Genomic DNA, 20,302 nt, shown 5'->3' with positions numbered 1-20,302 from the left:
GTGAATTTATTATACAATTGTGAATTTAATGCTGCATAAAAATGGTAAAAATATTGAGTAATTCACTGCATGTTAAAATTTGTCATAAATTATAAACAATATATGCAGTGTCAATTAATGATAAAACCACAATTTCATAATATATAATTATAACATAATATATTAATAATAAGAAATATAATTTATGCTTTTCATATCATTTAACAAAGTTTAATTGAAAATAATTTTATTAAAAGAATAATTTTAATTTGTTCTCTCAAAAATAATTATTTCATCGTTACATTAATTAGTTCTGTAGTAAATTAAATTTTTGTTTCCATTTTGGATTTTACATTTTTTTTTGTTCGGTTGACAATATTGTTTTAATTGTCTGATGGTGAATAAAATCCAATCGTAAACTTTACTTTATTTTGAAAATACACTGTGTATATTTTGTTGTGTAACCAACGTATCCAGTAAACGTATCACTTTTCCGATGTGAAAGTTCATCGAACGAAAACGAGATGAACTCCCAGAGATGCGGTTAAACGAAACACTCACGCTTGTTGTTAAATTACAGTTTACCAAAATTAGACGTATAAATGTGTAACGCGTCGTGCACCAACGCTGCTTTACTTTAGTTTAATTACCGGAGTTTCTATAAGACAAACTTTCCTCGACATTACTTCGCAGAATTCTAGCTACAATTTCATTTATTACGTAACAGCATAATGCAATGGCCTTACTATGCTAGACGCAACGACGACATGTATTCACAAACCTGCCAATTAATTAATTATTATCGTATTACATCATATTTCTCTTCCATTCCCCCAATAAACTTCATTAAGCATTCTTCGATAAACTTATGCGATGTTATATTAAAAATAAAAAATAAAATTTCTTGTTTTACTTTATTAAACTTTATTTTAAAGAATGTTTTAAAGAATTTAAAATGTTGATTTCCTATTGTACAAAAAAAATTATTTATTTATACTAATCTTTATTAATCTTGCTTAGTTTGCTTGATTTTCATAGAACTTGGTTTATGATAATTTTTGGTAATGTTTTATTCAAATCTGACTTCAAAAATAAAAATTTTAAACTGTAAGTCTAATATGAGTCTAATATGATCATGACCTGAATAACATTTGTCAAGATCAAGGCCTTTGGAAGTTGTACCTCTTATTTTCATTTTTACGTAAAAATGAATTTTTTGTGCAAAATTTTTCACGCGACGAGATTATTTTTTTTATTTGAATTTTGATATTCTAAGGCTAGAGTCGAAAATTCAGAAAATGATCCCGAAAATCCTTAGAAAACATTGTCTCCTTTAAATTTCTTTGTTAGAAAATTATCATTTTCAGAGATTCAATAATGAGTAAAATTTTCGTGAAATATAAATAATAAAAATTTCAAACAATGCACGAATTATGCATGAAAAATAAATTCACATTTTAAATATGATCATAAATCGAGATTACAAGAAGTAGTGATGTAAACTGGTATAATATATAGTTACAATTTCAATTTATGTCTTTACAAAACCTAAACTTTCTCTATATTTTTTTCTTCCTTCTTATATGTGAAAATTTGTAATCAATAAATATACAGTGTATAAATATTATACAACATATATTAAGTCATATTTTATTTTTATCTTGCAATATATACACTTATTTATACCATTTCTGTTTTAAACGGCTAACATTAGTATTGAATGATGTATGGCAATTACGGTGGATTTGAACCAGATGCTAACCCGCGACGCTCTAATTAGAGGATTGTTCATGGACAAAGAATAAAACATGTCACAGACATAACGTTTCACAATGACGCCGCGTGTCGCTACATTTAATTATATCCTGAAAAGCCGCATAGCCAAGCCATTAAAAGATATCTACAGTTATGTACACGCGTGTCTCGCGAAAAATAATGAAAAGCTCTGGGAATTGGAAAACCGAGGCTCCCCACTAATTTATGGCAATCGATGCGATATGGCGCACGGAACTGCATTCGTGATGAATCTAATGGCGATTGCCAGCGCTCGAAAAGTAAAATTCTTTCAGCATTGCAAAAACCATTAACCATGTATACCTTGTGTATAAAAATCTGTGGCAACGAAACTAAAATCATGGTAGTAATGGAGTTCGATATATTCATGAAAACCACTGCAAAGTGATATGATATCAATAGCAACAATTTACCATTTAACAGTTGCTGTGTTTTAATGCAGTGACATTACAATTCATATTTATAAAGTAAAGCTTTTATATAATGTATAAACAATAAAATTGTATGCTGAAAAAATATTCAATATGTACACAAATTACAATTAATTGTGATTAAAAAAAGTTGAGATTAACACAGGAAGCAAAATTATAAAATAATTCTCCTGCAATCATAAAACAAATTTTTCCCTTATAATTATAATTTAAATTTAACATACATTAAAATAAATGGAATATTGTTTATTTAATTTATATTGTTATCATTTAATTTATAAATTTAATTTAAAAATAATTTAACAGAGTAGTAAATACATGAAGATTGCTGGACGATCCATAAAATCTCATTTGGAAAATGGATCTCCATATATATTGTGTAACGGTCAATGTAACTTCGTAAGTTCACATTGAAATTTCGCGAAATCTTCGAACTACATCCAAAGTTCCCCGAGTAATCTCCAGTCTCGAATAATACGAAATTTCCGCGGAGACGTTAAAAAAATGTCGATCTGTGCATTTTCGAAAGTTGAAGATCTCGAAAAACATTACCGAAGTAACGTCGGAGTGAAAAGTTTTCAATAAGACTTTTTAGTGTTTTCATTTCCTTCCTCTATTAGTCGTACATCGGAAAATCGAACGAAGAAGCATTAAATTTGTTTCCCACACGACGAAACAGTAATGCACGCATTTACGTATACCGCAAATCATTGAGTAGTAATCCCGCAGTAAATCGTCAATCAAAAGTCTTGCAAAGAAAAACACCTCCGGCTCCATCGTTTTTGAATCGTATGCACTGTATATATCGTTCATGTGGTATTCGAATAAACTGACGAAGCATGTTTTCGGTTTGCTTGTTACGTGCGGTTTGATAGAGTGTACATGCAATCACTGAACTGCTTTTTTTGCTGACTTTTCTAATCGAATACAATATCTCCTATTTATTATAGTTAAGAGCGATTCAGAAGAGATAAAAAAAATGATATATTATATGTATTTTAACTTTTAAATATATACTTATTCGCTGCTTACATCTTGCGTTCGTAGTTTTATGCCTTTTATTTATCTTATTTTGTTTAAAATTTGAACTACGTTTTGACCTAATTTGTTGATATATTAATCTTTGACAATGAATATGGTATAAATGGTAAATTATTCGTAAAATAATTTTTATTATAAAATTTACGACACTAATGCTTGGTTTATGCTTCAGTCAGTTCAACTCTAAAATCCTAAAATTTAGCCAATAGGGATGCCAGTCTTAATTGGTCCTAACTGAAATCTGTATTTCATTGGCTGAATTTTAGGATTTTAGGCATAAGACCGAAGCATAAATACCAGGAGAAGAAATTAAGAAAATCTGAGAAATTTTTCAACCTTCCGTCTATACAATGTGAATCTTTTTTAATATATATAAGCGAAATTTCTCTAAAATAAAAGAGAATGAAATCCAATTTCCTCTTCTAAAATAGTTTGTTAAAAAACTATTTCGTAATGTAATAAAAATGTTGAAATGTAACCCTGAATTTTTCCACAGTTTTTAAAAACCTAGAATAGCAAAAATATTTGCACTGTTCATAAGTAAATTTCATAAATTTAATTTGACATTCATAAAGTCAATTTGAGTTATTTTTAATCATTTCTGTAGGTCGCCACTACTTCTACTCAATATATAGTTAATTTAACTAAAACAATAGAGCTCACAATTTAACTTACGTAAATATATTAAATTTTACTCAAATTTAGTTTATATTTACTAAGTGCATAAATTAATACGAACGTTGTTTACTTTGAAACTGCAGAAATGGATTGATTTACATATCGAAGTTAAAAATAACAAAATCTTATTTAACTCAAGGGATTGCGTTGCCATTGCTGCTTTGATATTCAACAATATAGATTGGATGGAGGGATAAAAATATGATTGCAGCGGGCGGTTAATATTAAATATCGCGTTATACAAAAAAAAATATCAATTTTGATGAATATTTAGTTCAATACTGCCAATAAACAAACATTTGTTTACAGTAAATAAATATTTGTTCAATGAAAAGAATAATTGTTAAATCAAATTAATGGTTCTCGTACCAAATAAATATATCTTTATACTATACCTTCTCTCTATATTTTTTCTTACTGTAGTTATTGTATATAAAAGCAACATTCTGTTGAAGTAATAATATTTGTGCAATTATTTGTAAGTCATTTTTCGATTCGACTTCGTTCCTTGAAAAATGCAATGCTTGTTTAGTGTAAGTCCCTTCGCTCAAAAAACGAAACCGCTTAATGATAGTTTTAAGCGGTGGGCAAAGGTGAGATTAATCAGAACGTGACTAAAGCAAGGACCGATTTCTTTCTGCACGCGAGTTTGCTTGATTGGAAAAGTTTCAACTTGTACTTTATTGTTGAAGCGGCGGTGCACGAACATCGGCGTTTCTCTAACATCTTCGACGTGCGATTGTCCGTTAACACGCTTCTTTTCCCAGGAATCCCAGGATTTTTATAGCTTAGCCGCGCGCATTTATAATGACATGGACTTTTTCACGACGAGACCACACGCCGCTAGAGAAGTAAGTGAAAGCGCGATGTTTTGTAAACATTTGGAATCTACGCATGAATATTTAAACTCTCACATAAGCGCACCGATTCCTATGTAAATTGAGTAGCAAACATATTCCGGCGCGAAGTAAAAAAGAATAACACGGTGGCAATGTATGCATTAGTGAACAATGTTTATTCTGTTCTTCTGTGCGAATAAACGATTCCAGATTCTCGCCCAATTATTGATTTTGTCTGACCTGTTTTAAATTGCCTTTACCGTTATTGTCGCGCATAGCATATTCAACGAGGTAATTTCAATTTTTGCTTTGGCCTGATTAATGCATCGTCTCTTATCTTTCCCTTGCTTACTACAGACGTAATCATTTTTTTAGTACGTGTCCATGTATACATCTAACGATAAGTAGGAGATTATTTATGTTCTAAATAGATTAAGGACCGGTTGTTCTATCTTTAGAGATAAATTATGTGATAATTTACTTAGGCCCAGTTCCGCAACTCACGGTTAACTCTTAACCGAGGTTCAACTTATTCATTGTCTCTTTCCAATTCGAGAATTGGAAAGAGATGAGAAACAAATTGAACTTCGGTTAAGAAGAGTTAACCGTGAGTTGTGTGAAACTGGGCCTTATTGGATAAACAAAAGAATAAAAGAGTAAGAACATAAGAGAGTAAGACAGTCAGCTGAAGTTTACCGAAAGGTGGAATAATCCAGCCTTATAGGCCCAGTTTCACAACTGTTTCTCATCTTTTTCCAATTCTAGAATTGAAAAGAGATAATGAATAAGTTGAACTTCGGTTAAGAGTTAACCGTTAGTTGTGAAACTGGGCTCTAACGAGGTGCACATATTAATAACAAATTCTCATTATATAAAAAAATTAATTTAACCATAATATACATGCAATATATTTACATTTACAGTTCATAGGAGCAAGCTACCTGGAATACATGTTAGAATTTTATATTAGCACGTTTTTATTTAAAAAAATCAATCAAATTGTAAAATCCAATTTAAAGTTTAAATAAAATGTAAATGTATTCTACGGAAGTTCATTAATCCATCATATTTTAAAACATACCCTTTATCCCCGTATAACTTTTACTCACAATAGCCATTCAGAAATTGCTTGTACTCTCTCAATAGAAAGACTATCATTAATTCTAACTTCGAGAAAATGCATGGACGAGGTGCATCTAGTCTCATGAATATCGAATAATCTGAAATTATACCGAGTAAGTATTTAATATCGGTCACGAAGCTAGGCAATATCGGACGCACGCGCACGCTATATCGAGATTTCCGAGAAACGAGATCTTGGGCGAAATGGCTGTTGCTGTTCATACGGACTTAGCACACGCGCATACGCGATCAGCCTTCAATTTCCAATTGTTCGAAATAAGTCGTCCATACGAACGGTAGAAACGGTTCCGCGCTGCAGTCGTGCAATTTGCAATAGAGAGCATTAAATTATTATTCCTGAACACATACAGATACACACGGACACACATATACACATATATGTATACGATGGGATGGAAATTATACGATATTCATGTAGAATGCTAGAAGCAAAACGGAGGTGGGGACTGGACTCTAGAGAATCTTTTAAAGTCGTAACGCATATCTCGCACAGACGAAAAAACGATTAAGGATAAAAATCTTTTCTACGTTATACCGACGGACCTCGAATACTAAACTTATGACGAATTGTGATCTGGTCGCAGGAGAAATGCGAAACGGAGAAAGGGTGCTGCAGAAACCTCGACAAAGGAGGAAATAATACGTTCCACCTCTGCGGCGAAGTCGATAAGCATCATTCGTGCCGGTGGATGGGAGTAATTGGATTGTCTCCCTTCATACATTTCACTTTTATTGCCATTGAGTACAGGCAGTGGTACGGCCAGGTTCAGCCCGACACTCGCGATTAGAGCTACGAGGAACTCTCTCCGACGAGAGGTCCTTTATGCGCTCTCAGAGAGATAATGGGAGGAGCATTAACTGCTGCGTGTTTGAGGATCGCTGCGATATTCCAAATGATTCGTCTAACTTTGTATTCTCTCGCGTTTTCTTATCAAAATAATTGCATTTCGAACAAAAAGTCATTTTATCTCAATTATGTGAAGCAATCTTATTGCATTGAATAACTAATAGTAGTTTTTGTAACTAGTAAAAAATCTACATGCACCAAAAATATATATTATGACTAAATATCGGATTTTTTACGCATACGAAATTTGAAAATATACACAAAATATGCAAATATGCATAAATATGCAAATATACGAAATATACACAAATAAATATGCATTTTTGGAAATGTTTTTCAGTAAGAAAATTCCTATTTTGGTCTTCCTTCCCAATCTGCTTTCTTCAAAAATATGCAATTGTATAAGAATTCGATGTCTTATAATTATAATAAATAAAAACAATTTCTTATATATACTATATACTGGTTATCGCGAAAAATATTCAAATGCTTCAAATTGTAGAAAACACCCACCTCGGATAGTCTGGAGATTCCAGGTTTCGAGAATCCTGGCTGAGATAAAATATTTTTCGCATTATTACTAAATCAACGATCAATCTAACTGTGATATTATTATTGTAGCTCTATTTTATAGTTATAGTAAGCGCTTTACTGAAAGATATATTTAGGAACTACATAAATATTATTATGCATCAAGATCTAACTTCGACTCTTTTGTCACTTATTTAAAAACAATGAGTATTATAAACTGATTGTCGCCAAAAACAAATAAGCCAAATTTTTCTATTTTGTTGACCTGACCTATTATCAAGCAAATAGCACAAGGAGTTTGCGATAGTTTTCCTTCAGGGATCACATTATAGGAAAATGGCAAAACGATACACGAAAGAGCACAAAATTCAGTAAATGAGTCCCATCATTTAAGTGAAACGACGCATGAGAACTTCCAGTTCCATTGTTGAACCATCTCGAAAGTTGCGAGTTCCTATAACAGAATTCGAGTACGATAAAAAGCCCGGTGAAGTTCGTGCAAACAATCGTCTTTTCATGCTACTTCAAACCGCAAATTGTAAGACGTGCTACGACGAAGTCACGTGCTTCATGCTTGTATTCGCGAAGAGATACGTTCGCAACCCTGCGCCGAGCGGCTTTCTTGTCTCGCAGCCGAAATAGGGAGACGCGCGCGAGAGTTCGCAACTGTGTTCGGTTTGGGAAGCGCGGCAATAGTTGTCGGGTCTCGCTGGAAATTCGGTATTCTCTCTTGCTTCTTGCACGCCGCCGCGTCTCTCGCGCACGATGGAATTTCGAGCCTCACGTTGCAACTTTAGCCAACGCGAGCGGAAACGGGACTCCGAGGATGCTCCATTTTGCGGGGCATCCTCCTCCTATCGCGAAACGTTGCACCGTGATGCTTTATAGAGGGAGCCGAGAACGGTGTTATGGGATCACAAGTATGTCACGATGCTGAAAAGAAAATATTCCGCCAGCAAAACATTGTATATCTCATATAAAAATTTGATTTACTAAATCGAGTAGTGGATACTGTCAATATTTTTCTTGTGTAGTGAAAATCACTAAAATATTATAAAAGAAAAATATAAAGTAGCAACGTTTTCTTATTTTTCTTTTATGTATGTAGGTATTGAGGTATATTATAAATATACATTATAGCAATTTACTTTTAATATTTTCAAAAACTTTCCAGGATCATCTATTAGGTGTTAAACTTAATTCCTGCCGTTTTTCGTCTCCAAAATTGATTTGTTTCGGAGGGAAATACCTTAATCAAAGTATTATTAATAAAGTAATAAAGTAGAAAATGGAGGAAATTACTTTGATTAAGGTATTCATTCATCTTCCCTTCGAAACAAATCAATTTTGGAGACGAAAAACGGCAGGAATTAAGTTTAACACCTAATACTTGGATCTCGGTATAATGAAACCCTTTCTCTTATTCTTGTATCATTAATATGTGTAAAATTGAAAATTATTTCAAAAAGTAAATGTTGAAGTTATAGTTTAAAATTACAGAAAAAGAATACCATGTTATCATCAGAAATGCAAAAGTCAGGAAAATTAACACGTTAAAACATGCCGAGAAATTCTTTGCCGACTGCAAAAAGTCAGTATTTTTCTACTCATTTGTATGTTGCTGCGAAAAAGGCACGTTAAATCAAAAGAAAATGAGTGAAGTTACATGTAAAGGTTTCGCACCCAACTTCTCATTTCGCGTACTTAACTTCGCATTTCATATAAGTTACACGGCGAGTGCATTAATCTTAGTGGTGAAGCAAAGAGAAAGAGTAACCATGTTCTTCTCACAATTTTTTCTACGTTATGCGGAAACTTTTCCGCGTCAAGAAAAGGAGTTTTCATCCTTCTCGCTAAGCAAGTCGCCTGAGATAATCGGCGATCAAGTACATGTGACCAATCTACTTCCACGACGTTGCTCTCGACGGGAACAAACGACATCGTTCAAAATGATAGATGCGGTCGAGCGTCACATGAATTGCGTCTATATATTTCACGTAAAACATTTATGAACATCATTGCACACGTGTACTTCTGTTCGATGTTTTAGCAATCACGTCACCAGAGAAGATTTTCAAATAGTCCTTTAATTGTAGTTCAAAAAGTTTCCTTTACATGAAGTTTTTCATATTAAAAAAATAATAGTATCATCGCGCATTACTATCGCATTATTATAAGCAAATATATTAATAATTCATTAAATAATTTATATTATTTAATTTAATTCAAAATTATCAATTATTAATTTATATAAAATTTATATTATAATTTATTAGTTTATATAAAAATTTATATTATTTAATTTAACTTAAAATATTTATATTAAAATTTTGAAATATTAAATAATTTATATAAAAATAATATGCTATTTTTAATAAATTATAAATAATTCATTTATAAACAGTATATTATTTTTATTAAATGAATAATCGAATTTTAGAAAGAAACTATTAGATATAGTTTTTTATTAACATCATACCATGTCTTTTAAAAAAATTATAGGATTTAGAGAGAGAGAGAGATTGCATCTTTTTTAATTATAATACTTAAAACTGTCAAAAACATATGTCAATGAAATAATTTATTGATCTTATAGTAATACGAAAATAATGCATATACGAAATAGGATATCAATTATTACGAATTACAAGTGCAAATTTCTCTCATTTAGCGAGTCGATATCTTTTTAAAGACAACTCTTAAGCTAACATACTACGAATATATAGCAAGCAATCAACTAACTCCTGACGAGTCCGTGATTGCACGTGACGAGTACAGACGAAAACGCGTGCTGTGTGTAATTGAATTCGCGTCGGATAAATCTCGGTTTCAAGTCATATCAAGCGAATTAATCCGCGAACGTAGCTTCGGTTTCGAGTCCATGCTGATGGCTTCGGCCGAGCTGCTAATTAATCGCCTCCGTACTCGCCAGTGGGCAAAAAAATCCGCGATAAATCGAGCCGAGTGCAGTCAGGACTTTACTCTTTTTTTCTCTTCTTATACGCGCCATACGTCACCATAAGCGTCGAGCATATTTCCTGACTCGCTTGGACCAGAGGCGAGGAAATCCATTTCGTCGGCCAGCAGTCGAATCCGCGATAAGTCAGTCGAGAGAAATTATGCAACGTGTTCCTGCACCTGAACGGGGCTTCATTAAAAGTGCAACGTACATATATTACGCTACATTACGCGATTAAAATATTGAAATAACGAGCTCTAGAAATTTCATAAAGATCCGGATAGAATTTGATACTCGTATAATTTGCTATCAAATTTTCTAAATATCTCTTTATTTTAATCCGATATTAAATTAAGATTAGACAAGTGATGATGTATTTTAAGGAAAAAAAAATAGAAAGCAAGTAATGAAACAAAATATTATTTATCATCAAAATAAGAACTTGATTGTCAATTCTGTTATATAGAAATATTAATTTTTGACAGTTATAATCATTAGTATTTGATTATTGCTATATTCATATATTATTTCGCATTTATCACATGAAAGTTTTGTATAATATAATATCTCGCAATTTGTGTCAAACGCTATTTTTTTCCTGTGCAACATAACGTGCGGAGAGATTTTAAAAAGCGTACTTTTGTTTGCATTTATATAGTAAGTGGGATAAAAAATCAAATAAGTTGATGGAAGGTCAGTTTGAAATTACAACCGCAACATATCGCTCGACATCTTTCAAGGCAAAATAATCTTATGTATAAAAATTACGAATTTTCAAATTTATTCGAATTGATTACTATATTTAGTTGAAATTATAAGGTTTATGTTTTTTTTTTAAAAAGAGAAATAGATTTTCCTAAATTTCATTTCCATCCATTTGTATATTTGTGGATTTAGTACAACAACGGTTCGCTAAAATATTCGCATCATGTCCAGCCGCAATTTTTTTAAAGAACTGTCATGATGCATGCCATGCCGGCATCCGACGCTTTTCGCGTAGTAGTGAAAGAACGTTCGCATACTTTATGCGTGCAACTCAAGCGTGCAGTCACCGTCGCGATAATGCTACGCGATAAGATCTCTCCTTCACAGTGACATTTTTATACCAGCCGCATATCGCACTCGTAAACCGAAGTGACATTTAACGTCAGTAAATGCTCCTACGAAACGTAGGTCGATGAGACAAAACAGAAAAATGGTAAAATCTGAGACAATTAGAGAGAGTCTTGTTATATTAATAAATTATTTAAAACTTACAGCAATAAGGTGTAATTTTCTGTATTCTTCTAGATTTGGCTGCATTACTCCTATCCAGCATCTACGCAACACGGACACAAAAAGAAATCACTAACACTAACACTAACACACACACACACACGCGCGCGCGCGCGCAAAATCGCGTTTATAGTTACAGATAATTATTACATTGAGAAAAAATACAGTGAATTTTAATAAATTATGGCAATATGTCCGATTCAGATCGATTCTGATGACTGTTTGTCCTCCCGTCCTCAACTCGCTCCCCCCCACCCGAGGAGGGCAAAGGGTGACAGCCAATCGAGCGCGATCGAAAGATCGCCCACGACCAACCGTCGAACATGGAAAAACCCGTCGTCACCGATTCCGGGAATCTTCCCTCGCATCTTTCTCTCACACAAAAGGACAGAACGAGAACGTTCAAGACAAGCACGATCACGCGAAACAGTTTCTTATAAAATATGCCTACAAAATATTTAGTTGAATACTGCCAATTAGATATTTATCAAATATAAAGATATATTTATTTGATACAAGAAACATTGATTTGATTTAACAATCGTTCTTTTTACTGAACAAATATTTATTTACTGTAAGTAAATGTTTAATTGGCAGTATTGAACTAAATATTTGTTAAAATTGACTAAATTTGTTTCTTAATGTACTTATTATCTTTACTTACATTAGAAACGAAAATATAATTAGCAAAAATGCAGTGAAATATATAACGTCATAATCTAGGAACCAGCAAATCGATCACGTACAATTAGCGAACTCAAATTGTCGGTGCAATTCATCCTATTACTATTATTACTAACCTATTTGATCAACGAAACGTATTCGCAATTGTCAGGCGCACGTTATACTGCAATTTGGAAAATGGGCCGATTTTAATGATACCCGCGCTGACCACAATTAACCTAATGGATCTTCCTAGGAATTTCGTAGGAGATTGACGCTTTCTACAAAGCATTAGCATCCCACATTTAGCTATAAATGTGTCCATATGATGCTTGGAGTAAAAATGATTACACTTAACATTAATAGAGTAAATGTACACTGAAAAAAAATATAGTCAATTTTAATAAATATTTAGTTGAATACTGCCAACTAAATATTTATTAAATATAAACATATATTTATTTGATTGACAAGAAATGTTAATTTGATTTAACAATCATTTTTTTACTAAACAAATATTTATTTACTGTAAGTAAATGTTTAGTTAGCAGTATTGAACTAAATATTTATTAAAATTGACTATATTTTTTTCTCAGTGTAGACAACGAATAACAAAATTTTAACCTGCAGCTTAAATCATTTGTTGAATATCAATATCTTAAAATCTTTAGTATCCTAAAATTTTTCTTAACTTAAAATTTCTCTTCTCTCAACGAATATATTTCAGCATTTTCCTAAAAGTTAGATTTTTCCGCATCACAAGTGAAAAAGGAAAGAGAGAAGAAAAGAAACATATTTCATTGACTATAATATTTATAAAAGTCGAGTTCTTATTTTTTAGAAAAAATATTTATATGTCAATAAGACATTTTTTTTTAATTAAAGGGAATTTCCTGTATTTCAGTAATACGTTTTAAAATTATTCATTGCTTAAATTATCTTTCCATTAGCAACTTAATTTATAATTAGGCATGTTTAATAAAATTATAAAATTTTTATAAAAATACTACGACAAATACTAAATAAATTGTTACTTATTAAAAAAATCATTTTTTTTATGATTTTGTAGCAATAGATGAGTTTTGTTAATTCATTGGTTGCTAAATCACATTATGTGCGAATGAAATTTTGTTCCATAAAAGCTCCATAAAAACATAATGCGATTGACCAATCGATGAATTTAAAAACTCGCCTATCTCGTTAGATTATATCTCGTCTTCGCTTGCCGATATCTTTGTATTGATCAACCGAGAAATAACATTGACAGTATACTTCACTTACTTACAAAGTTTGCTCCTCGAAATGTGAAAGAGCTCCTTAAAGAAGATACTTTAATAATTCTGCCTTAGGCGAGAAAGGAGCAACGTCTCAAGTTTTGTTACGTCTTTGACGAGGTTTAAAACGCTATGGAAGGATCGTCATTATCTATGTCTCTAATTCTGAAACATCTATAAAAGAGCTCTCCAAAAAAAAAAGATACAAGAATAATTTACTTAATTTTTGCAATGGAAAAATTTGCTGAAAGTTCTAATATTTTCTGGATATTGTAGATCTATTTGTTTTTTAATGTAATGCATAATTTTAATCTGCGTAAAATATAATTATTATTTTTTAAATAAAAATAATTTCATTAAGAAATGCAAAGATATTTCTAGATAAAGTAACAATATATACAATATATAAATTGTTATTAAATAAAAAACGCGAATTTAAAAAATGCAATACTCTAAGTTAAGATTATCAATTATTAACATTATAGTCTTAACATTTATTCTATTCGAATAAAGTAATTTTCTTGCACAAAGAAAAGATTCATCGCTACATAAAGTTCAACTAGTCTTATAACTTGATTTATTGACTGCAATCCCAAATTCTTTTCGTTCAAGTTTCTCGTCGACATCAAGACGATGACAGATAAGGGAAATCGCGAGGAAGTAAGGCGCTGCCATTCGTTCGCGATAAATCTGAACAAGTTCACCAAGTAATCGGGTCGAGTATTTCTCATACCCCGGAGTAATCGGCTATTTCGACTTCGCCCGTACAATCCAATTCCTCGCGTGCATGTGAAGGCCTTTCAAAAATTTCATTGGTCAGCGCGAACGCGGGATATCGTGCCTGCTTTAACCCAGTCGCGTTTTCCATCTATTTCGCAGTCAGCAATATCGGTAATTGGTCTTTCCGGATCTCTGGCTTTCTTCCGCAGCGTTACAAAGTATGTACAAGCTGCATATTATCAATTTACCAAGTGATTTTAATATTGTGGTAATATATAGGACGTTTCGAAACTGATGATAAATATTTTAAAGACAGATTCCTTGTAATATTTCAAGACGAAAAGCATAGTATAAAAATGCTGAGGCTATAACAGCTTTCAAACGGGAACAAAATAAAAATTACTAATAACTGCTAGAATTTTGTGCGTTCAAGGATGGCAAGATGATTAGTGTGTGAAAGTGCTAAATTTTGTTATTGTCGAAAGCATATGAAGTTCAAGAAAATACCTTCATACTGATCATTTTGTCATCCCTGAGCGCGCGAAATTCTAGCCCTGTCATTCTTAACTTGTAAATTCTTTTCAATTGAAAATTACCTTAGCCCCGACATTTTTGTATCAGACTTTTCTTAAAAAATTGTAACATTTTAAGAAAATGTTACAAAAATCTGTCTTTAAAATATTTATCGTCAGTTTTGGGACATCTTGTATATAAAATTGATTAAAAAAAAGATAAACTGTACCCACGCAAAGTAATTTGCTATATTCATTGTATAACTTCAGACAATGTATGGTATATAGAATAAATATTATGTAAAATGAAAGATTATCATTATTACGAAAGATTATTTCTAAAAATCTGTAAAATGAAATATTAAAATTTCGTAAAATGATGAATTAACGCGCATTAAAAAAAAAAGTGAATCTAATCGTTTGTGCAAAAAAATAAAGCTACTGTCAAAAATATTTTATTCTTTAACGACACAAAAGCCATTCTACGAAAGCACACATCACACATCAAAAGTTGACAGAACAGAAAGGATATTTACGTTGCATATATGCACGCAAATGCAGTTGAGGCGCATTTGTTCTATATCTACACTCGCACTCCATATTTTTACCTCTGCGAGAGATAGCAAATATTTAAGACAAGCTTGTTTGTCTTTTCCGATCTGTAGCCTACATTTGTACGTCTCCGCTCGAACTCGTTGAAAGACGCGTACGCATACATTTTCTGTACAATCAAAACTTACTTATTTACTTTCGAGAATTAGTTTATTTTACAGTATTTGGTGTGACTACTGTGCACTAATAATATTAACTGTAAATATTCTTTACATGTAAATTTTAAAACTGCGATTTAATTTTTCGATTTAATAAATTTTGCGATTTAATTTGTATTTTAAAACGATTTTTCTTCTTCGAGTTAATTTAAATATATTAAGTCTGAAAAACGTAATTTGCAGTTTGAGCTTAGTAAAGAACATTACATCACCTTTATCGTTAAATATTAAGTTGAAGAAATTTAAAATTCGTGAATGTTACAAAAATTAAATTTTGCGAGAAATCCAAAATATATATCAATCCAAGATTTCTAATTAACAAAACAATTTCATTTAACTTAATCCTTTCCTATATAATTTTGAGAAAAATATCACGGATTTTAAACTACCGTGAATATACGTAATAGCTGCACTAAAGGATATGGAAATCATTACATATATAGAAACCATGTAAAGAAACGATGAAATTTCCTTTCGAATATTCTTTAATGTGCATTTTCCATTTATATGGATACTATCGTCTCGAGTTTCACGAGCTTATAACTAACGCAATAAAATTGTGCACCTGAAATTATGTTGCAGCTTCCTCGATCTAAATGATCGACTTTACGAGAATATCTAGAGCTTCTTCCCGACTGAAATAATACCTTCTCGCGATATCGAACGATACCGAAACGCGTGCGCTCTCAGGACGAACGTAAAGCAACTTCCAGCGGCCAAAAGGGAAAGAATTGAATTATCCGAACTTATACATGTGGCACCACGTTTACACGATATATGAAAGTCGCGTGTGCGAGGCTCATACCCGAGCGAGGCGAGCAATCGCGCTAAATCTCCGTGAAAAATCCAACGGATATATATTCACGAACTTGCGTCTTTCCTCGCATCTTTCTCCGGCGAAAGGCGTTTAATTTTCATAAAGAACCTCAATTTATGGGGTATCCTAAATTCTGGTACATGCTCTCAAACTTACAAACGATGCTTTATCTTTTAATTCCTCGCATGAGCAAAAGTTATATCCTGCTTTTACGCCAATGATAAATATACCATCTACAAACGACTGTAAGCATCATAATCGTTTTAATGCAGAGTAACGCAGTTAATATTATTGCAAAAATTAACTTTTCGGGTTATAATTAAAATCACAAAGACAAATAAAATTTATCTACTCGAAAACGATATGAAAGTAGATATTAAATTATAAATATTACACCGATTTTAAGTAAATATATTAAATGTTGCAAGTTTCTCGTTTATAAGTGGAGTAATGGTATTACAAAATCAACTACGACATAATGTCGAAGAATTTCTGCTTTAATCGGACGAAATAGATACATTTTCCAAATAATCCATCAGCTAATGCGTTTAAATCTAATTTTTGTTTCGTCAAAGTCGGTATCGTGGTCGCCTTAAACCCAGATATGAATATTGAAATTCTCATTATTCGCATAGCCGCGAGCGACCAGTGTAACTGATCTACACTTTGGCCGACATAATTTAAAGTTTCTAAATTAGCGAGTTAAATTATGGATACGTGCTCGGTCACTAGGCATCCCGGGCTAAGCCAGTTTAACAGATAGATTGCAAAAGTCATGTCCCGTAGGACTCGTAGATATCATCTTTATTTTATCTTTAAACTAGGTCGTATTACAAGGCCGTAACAATTTAATTTTTTCAAACATATACCCTCCGCTCATTTATATACCCTCTATAAGAGAAATTTTAATAGAATTTTCACGGTCTTACACTGGAGAATTCATTACAGAGAGAAAAGTATGATATTTGTGAATATAATTGCATGGTTAAAAAATTATGGTTAGGAGGTTCATTTTTATGGTTATTATTGCTATAATATTAGTAACAATGACTTTATATATATATAGTTCTCACAAATATGGAGAAATTGTACTATAAGTTATGACAATCTGAACTATCAATATAATAAAATATTAAGAATAGTAAATAGAGCTTATAACTATTTTTATGTAATAAATGCAATCATCATTATAGTGAATGTAACTATTTTCTTAACATTCGCTATTTACATGGTAAGAATAATTAAGAGATATGGTAAGGAAAAACTTAATACATGTTATAGTTGTAATGATTACATATTTCAATGTTGAAGCACAATTATAATATGCATGATTAAAACAATTATAAATTTATAGTTGACCCGAAAAATGACTATAAATTATAGTTAAATTATAGTACCTGCAACCATTTTTTTAGTGATGGAAGAAAGCTGTAACTTTACAGTCTTTATCTTTAGAAGAATAAGAAAAAGATCCTTACATAAATTTTGACAAACTTGGAATTAATTTTTTCTTAACATTAATTAAATTTCGCATTATTATAGATTTCGAATTATTATAAATTTCGAATTAATGTAATATAATGTTTCCTTTACTGACATTTTTATTGAGTTAAAAGCGAAATTTCCAGCAATTTCGTTACATCGAGAAATCTAAACTGATGCTGTTTTCTATCACGATACGGAAACACGAACTTCAAAAGTCATTTTGTCAGAAAAATATTGATAGAATATGATGGATAATGATAAATACGAAATACAAAAGTCATTAGCTCGTATTCTCTGCTCGCAGCTGTCGAAATTCTCGAATTTATTATAACTCAGATTGCAATATCAATATTGTAACGTTTTTGTGCGTTCAATTGAGAAATAAGTTGTTCTTAACTTTCGATTATTTAGAAATTCCAGAGAGTTGTTCGGCTTCTGATAAGGTCGTTAGACGTCGGTAACAAATGAGACTAAATGTAGGTCAGGACACCGGGTTAGGTTCTTCATTTTTCAGTGCAGTTGGGAGGCGCTTAACGTCATGAATCTCCCTAGTGTCGGACAAACAGGGACAGACGCGATTCTCCGCAATTAAACAAGCCGAAATGAATATGAAAAAGGTGCTAACTGGAGCAAAGAAAAGTTTTCACGAAATGACCACGTTGGCATGCCGGCCTCGATTCCAGAAATTATCCTACTCTTCATAGACACACGAAATTAACTTCTAGTTGAATAAACTATCTTGATCCTCCTTCATAATTAACAATTCCACGAAAGATTGGATCACAGCATTATAATTTTAAGACAAACTCGACGTAATTCTCATTAAAATTTCGAACAATATTCAAGAAAAGATTAAATGGATTTTTTCTGTGCATGTTTTCAAAAAATATTTTGCACAGCTTCGGAAAAAATTACGATTTATAATTAATTATCGTTTTATATTTATAAAATAATTTATCGTATTCTTTACCATTTCATAATACATATCATTTATCCAAATTATTTATAAAATAAATAACGATATATATAATACAAGAAAACATGCGATACAATTTTTTAATAACTGCAAAACTTTATCAATTTTCTTGATCGATCTTCTTTTGAAAGTACTATGCGGAAACTAATTTCGCAATGAATATTTTTCGAAGGAAAATTGATTTTTCGGAATATATTTTTCCAACATTCATCGCTGGGAAGCATTACTTTCCTAGCAAACATAAACTTCATCTCATACTAGTTAACATATGTGCAATGAAAATCGTGGTGGTTGATCCTCTGGTGTTGCTTTAAGGAAAATAACGTATTCCCTACTCTGCTATAGGAGAAAATACGCACGCTTAGATGCACGCATAAATAAGCGAAAACATGAAACTAGGTCGTACGCTGAGAAAAATTTTTGGTTGAAAATGAATGAACCAAAAGATTCTAATCATATCAATTAGAATTCCACTTTTCTCAACTAGAATATAATAGATTCAACCAGAAAATCTTAATTCGTCCATTTTCAATCAGAATTCCAATTAATGCAATCAGTCTTTTTCCAGTACACCATTTCCTAATATTTTCAATAAGTAGTGCAAAAGAAAATCTATCTGTATTAATTATATTAATATATTCCGATATATTCTATTTTTCATTTATATATTATTTATGTATTTTATATATTTAATTTAGAACCGATTTATGATTACTGAAACTGATACATACATAAATAAACAATAATATGAAACTAGGTCATACTATTTAGTAATAGTTTAAATAATGTAAAAGAAAATCTGTTGTGTTAATATCAACGTTCTAATATATTCTAATGTTAATTTAATCTTCTTAATATTAATTTTAAAAATACTATAAACATGTCCAAATAACGGTCCTAAAAACGCTACGTAATTCGCTGTTAACATGAACTCAAACATATATCTTGATCAAAATTTATGAAATAAGCATTCATACAACAGAATATAAAATTTTGTTAAGAATCATAATTGCTCATTTAATACGTTATTCATTCAAGACATTAATTTCTCCCCCAAAATATTTCATTTTTCACAAAATTATTGAAGCATGAAACCCTTTCAATGTCTAACATTGCTTCAGAATGATAGTCAATACCACCCCTCCCCCTTAACAGAGTGCTATAATTGGTTTGTCGCAGCTTAACTAACTACCGGATAAAGTCACCAGTAACGCTAGCATTTAAGCGGGCTTACCGCTACGAGGCGAAGCGAGATGTTTACTGCTAATTGCGTGGCTTCGGACTTTCGATTTACTTGGATTTATGCCGTGAACGTGGAGAAGGAAGGGCGTTAAAAAATTTCTTCCCAATTGGTTTGCACACGTTCATTTTTTTAAGAGAGGAAATTGTTCGAAAAAAGAATAACGTTTTCTTCAATCTCTGCCAATGGAGATCTTTGGTAAATATATAATACAATCGTTTTCCCTTTAAAAAAAAATTGCTTCCGCGTTTTCTCTTGTATCTGCTTAATTTCCAACATTGTACATCTCACATTACAAATCTTTGCATTAAATTCTAATAAAATAAAA

At 31.6% G+C, this 20,302-nt stretch overlaps 1 protein-coding gene across 1 annotated transcript in view; it reads left to right on the top strand.

Moving 5' to 3' along the window:
• The window catches only part of dpr1 (defective proboscis extension response 1), a 397,942-nt gene that overhangs the window by 127,761 nt on the left and 249,879 nt on the right, over positions 1 to 20,302 (top strand). The window lies entirely within an intron of this gene.

Source organism: Trachymyrmex cornetzi, unplaced genomic scaffold (assembly GCF_001594075.2).
Source record: "Trachymyrmex cornetzi isolate Tcor2-1 unplaced genomic scaffold, Tcor1.1 scaffold25, whole genome shotgun sequence".
Lineage (NCBI taxonomy): Eukaryota > Metazoa > Arthropoda > Insecta > Hymenoptera > Formicidae > Trachymyrmex > Trachymyrmex cornetzi.
Note: the sequence above shows the minus strand (reverse complement) of the source record. Positions and strands in the feature narration are given on the sequence as shown.